Genomic DNA, 6,920 nt, shown 5'->3' with positions numbered 1-6,920 from the left:
TGGGTTGAATATCGTGGATTGAGAAGAAAGTAGATCATGGAGTTCAAATATGGAAATTGTGATATTCTTGAATAATAGTTTGACATGAATCATAATTCTTGAGATGTTATGAGTATAACCTTATTATAATTGATATTAATAATATTGGAGAAGCCTTATATAAAGATGAATGTGGTGTTACATTATGGCTATGGTTGTGAATGACTTTGAGAGGGAATTTTGGGAATTGGATAATGTTGAATTTGTCAAGTTGTGGATTATGATATTATGAATGTTGTTATTGATGTGTGGGAGTTGTTATATCATATGGAGGAAGTTGTAGAAACAAAGGAGATCTTTGCCCAATTTTCATTAGCTTTAGCTTAAGCTTAAGTATGTTATCAATTATCTAATCTAAGCACGAATTCCCTTGAATGTAGAATCGTGAACATTGGAGGAAAGCACATAAATTGATAAAGTTAGAATGACATCAAGGTATGTAAGGCTAGTTCCTTCTTTTCTAAGGCATGACTCAGATGATATGACTTCCTTTGTCTTCCCATGACTTTCTTACATTCCGAAAACTATGAGTTTATGTTTATAAAGAGCTTCTCATGAGATAAAGATAAGAGACATGTTACGAACAAGATAATGATGATGATGAGTCTAAGTCTAGAGATTCTAAAGCTCATGATATGATATTTTTACGAAGCTAATGATCCTTATACGATTCCTTGATGTTATTCATTATTGTTACACTCACCTTATTATGCTAGTTCCTTCAAGGTGAGACATGATGATTATGACTACTCCATAATGGAATCGGAGGTTCTCGACCTTACGTCACCCTGATAGAATCATAGTATGTAATTGATTTCTAATGCATGTTATATGATAAGTGTATAATGATGAGATTACACCGCGCCTAGATGGCCGTGCATGACACCGCGAAGGCGGGTGGCTTATGATTACACCGCGCCTAGATGGCCGGGCATGACACCGCGAAGGCGGGCGGCTTATGATTACACCGCGCCTAGATGGCCGGGCATGACACCGCGAAGGCAGGTGGCTTAAGATTACACCGTGCCTCGAGAGTCGGGCATGACACCACTAGTGGGCGGTGTATGATAGTTACCCGGACGCGGGTTAACGACGATGGTATATTTGATATGCATAACATGTGTTTTCCATTAAAAGTTAAGCAGGTTATATCTTCACCTCATGTTTCATCATTTCTTTGTTATGTTAGTATTATTCATGCCTTACATACTCAGTACACTTTTCGTACTGACGTCCTTTTCTTTTGGACGCTGTGTTCGCGCCAACAGGTAGACAGGGAGACGGTGCAGACCCTTAGGAGCTTATCAGCGGATTCACAGGAGCACTCCACTAATCCAGAGGTGTTACTTATGGTCATATTCTTTTGTGTATATATTTGGGCACGACGGGGTCCTATCCCGTCCTTATGTCATAGTATTCTACTAGAGGCTCGTAGATACAGATGCGTGGGTAGTTGATGTCTTATGGATATATCGGTGTATATTTTGTATATCATTTTTGTAGCCATGAGGGCTTATATATGTGTGTGTATATATATATATATATATATATATATATATTTATGACAACTAGCATAATGAGTGGTGCTCGGTAGTCGGCGAAAGACTCGCCCTGACGGGTCATGACAATAATCAAATAACATAAGTCATAATAAGATTCACAAATAATCTGCTCAGCGTAATAGAATATGTCACTAACATCAACTCATCTCCGAAGGGTATATATGAACACATTCCTTTTCAATAATCTCAAGAATACAATTCAAGTTTATCAGCCTCAACAATGGATAATCACTTCACACAATTAAATCATACAACTAACAACAGTCACCCAAACTCCATGTCCGAAGTCCTAGACATGCTTTCTCACACAGATTCTACAACATATACAATCAACTAATTAAAGTCTAACTCAAGTAAACCGTAACCTACCTCGAATCCGAACTGGGACAATGCAATAACTCCGCAATAGCTTTTCCTTTCCTCAAATCTTCGGAACGTTCAATGTCTAGAATTATAATTCTAAGTAAGTAAAGGATCATCATCTTAACAATAAAAAATTGGGGATGACAATCCCACCAATTCCACCCTTAATCAAATGGGTTAATTATCCTTAGGGTCATAATCATCCTAATGCTAGTCTCAAGCATCATATTGAATCAATTAATGGGTTCCCTAATCATTTCAATCTGATTTCTAGCCAAAGTTCCGATTTTTATTGGAACCCTAGGTCTCAACAACCAATTTCCATCATTGAATATCAAGTTCTCATGCTATGAAGCAACAATCTCTACTATTAGATAGTCAAACAATCAATAATACCCATTAATATTCTAGGGTTTCCTTGGTATTTTTGTTATACCCTTCAATTCCCATTAAAGGTCCTTTGATTGAAACAAGAATCACTAAGAACATTACGCATAGAAACTTAATGATTAAGGATTACCTTTGATGGAGAATAGTGGCCTCTATGCTCTTGGGAACTATTTTTGAGATTATGTGAGGAGTGGGGTCTAAATAAGGTATTTAAATCGGGATTCTGACTTACTGAGGTCCGCTGCAGCAGTCCCCGCTTCGCTGCAGCGAGCAACACCTTCACTGTAGCGGCCATTTGGAAAACCGACCCTTCGCTGCAGCGGAGCTCTCCCTCGCTGCAGCGGTATCGTGGTAGCGGAAATCCTTCCGCTGGAACGGTGGATTTTGGGCAGTGAGCTCAGAAAATTTCCACTTTTTATACTAGTCTCTAAAAATCATTTTAATGCCTTATTAACAAAGCCAAAACACAGACCAAGTTAAAACACATCACATAGTCACTTCTAAGTCACAAAACACAACATAAAACACGCCCCAACTTATTTAGGTCCGCTCATTCCTAACCTCGGCAAAGTATTAGCAAGGGTAGAATGATCAACGCACGCATAATGACCAATCGGGTCCTTACAGTTAACTGAGGATAACCATTTTCTAGAGAGAGAAATTTTTCATCTATCCATGCAAAAATATTTAATTTTTTACTGACACTATTAATTTCTATCTTCGAAGGAGGACTTGAGTTGATTTATAGATATATGGGATGGCTCAAGGCTTCTAACGTTTGCAGGAAATTAAAGACAATAAATAGGAAGATTAATGTCAACAGAGAGTAGTATAATGGTCTATTGAAATAGTCAAAAGAAACGTTAGAGAATAAGAAAATTATCTCATTAACCACTTGTCAAGACTAATTAATGGAATTCAATTTCAAGGAAAGAATTGAATGGCTATTGAAGTAGTATCTGTCATTATGCCAAATAATCCTTTGAGATACCACAAATTTTCAACAATCCCCCACGCATCTCAAAAGGATTATTACAGAATAGAATAAAATAAGAAGTTTTGTTGGGTTTCCACATATGAGTATAATGCGTTGAATCTGGTGTCGCGTAGACTATAAACCAGACCTTGATAAAATAATATTATACTTACAGAATAATTGGTGAAGTTTAAAACTTCTATGAACCAAGAATTCTTTTGTAAGCCTATGGTCTTATTCTATCACATTATATTCGCACAATCTTTGTCGTTATCGCGGTTTTTGCACTTAGAGACCATGCGCGTGTTCTCGTATTCATGAGTCTCTAGAAATCATTCACAATTTCATGAACGCACCACTCCACACTCATAGTTCCAATCATCAAGTGTATTACGTAGAGTAATACACCATCTATAAAGGATATGAATTGGATTAAGAGTTTAACTCATGAACCTCGATTTGCCTTGCAGTATTCCACTATATTCACACACCATATGAAGGGACATAATTTAATACTGCACCTTTGATCAACTAATGGCTTGTTATTACCCATATGAACCTAATTCGTGGGATCTCGAATCACATACGTTGGGTTACCATCATTGTTCATCTTTTCAAATGACGAAAGTCTTATTCCCCTCGATGTTTCTTTTAGTCTTGTGAATCGGCCAAATTCACCTCAGACATCTCATAACTAATGGAAATAATTTTATATTACAACAACGCTGTATTATCACTTTATGTTTCAAACGAATGTGTTTTAATTGCCAAGAAGTTTTATTTTTTCACTACAGCTAATGTTGCTTGGCAACCACAATATATAGTCACGTTGGTTTTATCCCAACCTCAAATACTCACTAAGAAATATCTTAGCCTCATTGCCAGCCAACTCCAAACCACAAACTCAGATTTCATTATGGTCTACTTGACTGATTTTCATATTATTACACCCCACCAATGGTAACGGATAACCACACATGGATTTTGAGATCCACTTTAGCATCATTGTACCCCTCCAGTACAACAAATATTAATTCACTATAACACTTTTTCATCAGTTGCTTCTTTTCAAAATAATGCACCAAGAGAAGAAATAACACCATAATATATTTCAGGATTATTATCAACAAGATAAGTATTACCAAAATATTTTTCTATCCTTGTACTTTTTCTTCTCCACATAACTCGAGCAAGACACATAACCCCACATTTTAAAAAATTTAAAGATATGAGAATTTTCATAACCATAAGAAGTATTACTAATTTCTCATAAGATATTTCATCTTATAAATAGCAAACTAATAATATAGCTTCACCCAAATAATTATACTCAGACCATGTCACTATCAACAAATATTTAAGAAAGAAATATGAGAAAAGTTAGTATCAATACTAATATTTTTGTCGTTTATTTAAAAATTAATAAGCACAATAAACTATTGTTACATATTGCACACAAAAATATTATTTTGGTTGGCACAACCTTATCATATTCAAATAACCTTCACTCCATATGTATATTTTTCAAATTTGAGTTTAAGAAAAACTTTTCATTTTCAAGGACTACTCAAGTTCTTGAATCACCAAGATAAATAAATTATTTTCTTCACAAAATTATTTGTTTGCACAAAGATTCTTAGTAGCACCAAAATTGTCTAACACCCAATCTTTGAAATTAGCCACACGATATGCTTTTTTTAATGACCATAACAATTATATCACCCGCTTAGTCAAATTATTTTTCCTTAAGGGGATTATCAATCCTCCAAATATTATTCTACATTTAGGAGTATGATGGCTTAATTTCCGCACACCAAACAACATGATCAAGGGACAAGAATATCCGTGGTACATCAAATTTAAACAGAAATTTCATAAGAAGGGGATCTTCAATTTCTCACACCATCAGTAATTCATAAGGAGAAACATTAATCCAGAATCAATTTTTCAAGACATCACAATAGCTTTATATCATAACATATTTATCAATTCATGAGATTGAAAATTAAAACCTTTTAAAAATCAAACATACACCTCAAAAAGGTCTTTAAAAAATTTTCACATCCATTACTCATCCACTCACAAACAAAACCTTATTTACAATTCTTCAAGAATTCTAAAATACAACAAGTGAAGCAGGCAATGATGCAAATATAAATTGACACTTCAAAGTAATTAATTTATTTGAATCTATTAAAGGCTATGTTTAGGTGGACTGCAATGTTTCCTTAACAGAAAAGATACATGAGAAGAAATACATACCAGTACTTGGATGATTCTACTTTACCGTTTCTTTCTAGCGTTTGGCCATATGTATTTTTTTTGGTTTTGGTTTTGTTTTTCTGAACTAGAATCTTCAATATTTTCCATAAGATCATAGTAGAGAAATATCCTTAAGATTGTTGGAAATCTTACGGAAAATACTCAATCATGAATACTTTAACGAGTTCACATAACTTGAGGCATGTCAATTAAGACATAGTCGTACGATATTTGACCTGGTATGGGTGTATTCAGGATTGATTCAACAGTTTCTATTAAGATAACCAGAGCTAAAATCTAACAAAGATTTATCTTAGCATAAAACCCAGCACAATAATATAGAAGGAAGAATTTGTATTGATTTCTTTCTTCGAAGGAGGACTTGAGTTGATTTATTGATATATGGGATGGCTGAATGCTCCCAACGTTTGCAGGAAATTAAAGACAATGAATAGGAAGATTAATGTCAATAAAGAGTAGTATAATGGTCTATTGAAATAGTCAAAAGAAAAGTTAGAGAATAAGAAAATTATCTCATTAGCCACTTGTCGAGACTAATTAACGGAATTCAATTTCAAGGAAAGAATTGAATGACTATTGAAGCAGTATCGGTCATTATGCTAAATAATCCTTCGAGATACCACAAATTTTCAACATTACCTATGTTAACGAACCAACTCGGCACGAGTCCAAATTGATTGAGCCAGTGAATATCTAAGTTATGCATAAAAGAGAACAAACATGTCAACACCTTGTCCTTGTTATACGAGTCGAATTTAAGGAATGACTGAATTATTAGCCCCCGATTCATGATCTTTATTTTGATACCTATGTCACTTTTTAAGCACATTATATTAGTAATTATTAGAGATTGTTATATGTTACTCCTTCTATTTCGAAATAAGTGGGTTTTTTTATCGTTTCATTTTATTTCAAAATAAGTGGTGTTTCACATAATCAAGAAGACATTAATGATGTTCTTTCAATTTTTCCCTTATTTAAATAAAGAGAGTTTCACATAAACTACTAAATAACTATATCTTTTTCAAGGTATTTATTAAGGGTAAATTAGTAAAACACATCTTACTTTCTAGGAATTCTTAAGGGGTGTGCCCAAGCTAAAAAACCCACTTATTTTGAAATGTCGGGAGTACGTTTCTTCTATATATTCTTTCTATCCTAAAAGTATTCAGCACAGTTTAGATTTGAAAGTCAAAGTTCTTAATATTGATTGTGTTCGACATAAGTTTTTCTTAATATATATATATATATATATATATATAAGTAAGTGTTATAATTCACAATAATTAACAATTTCAAATATATAA

Source organism: Lycium ferocissimum, chromosome 4 (genome assembly GCF_029784015.1).
Source record: "Lycium ferocissimum isolate CSIRO_LF1 chromosome 4, AGI_CSIRO_Lferr_CH_V1, whole genome shotgun sequence".
NCBI lineage: Eukaryota > Viridiplantae > Streptophyta > Magnoliopsida > Solanales > Solanaceae > Lycium > Lycium ferocissimum.
The sequence above is the reverse complement of the archived record's forward strand: the minus strand, read 5'-3'. Positions refer to the sequence as shown.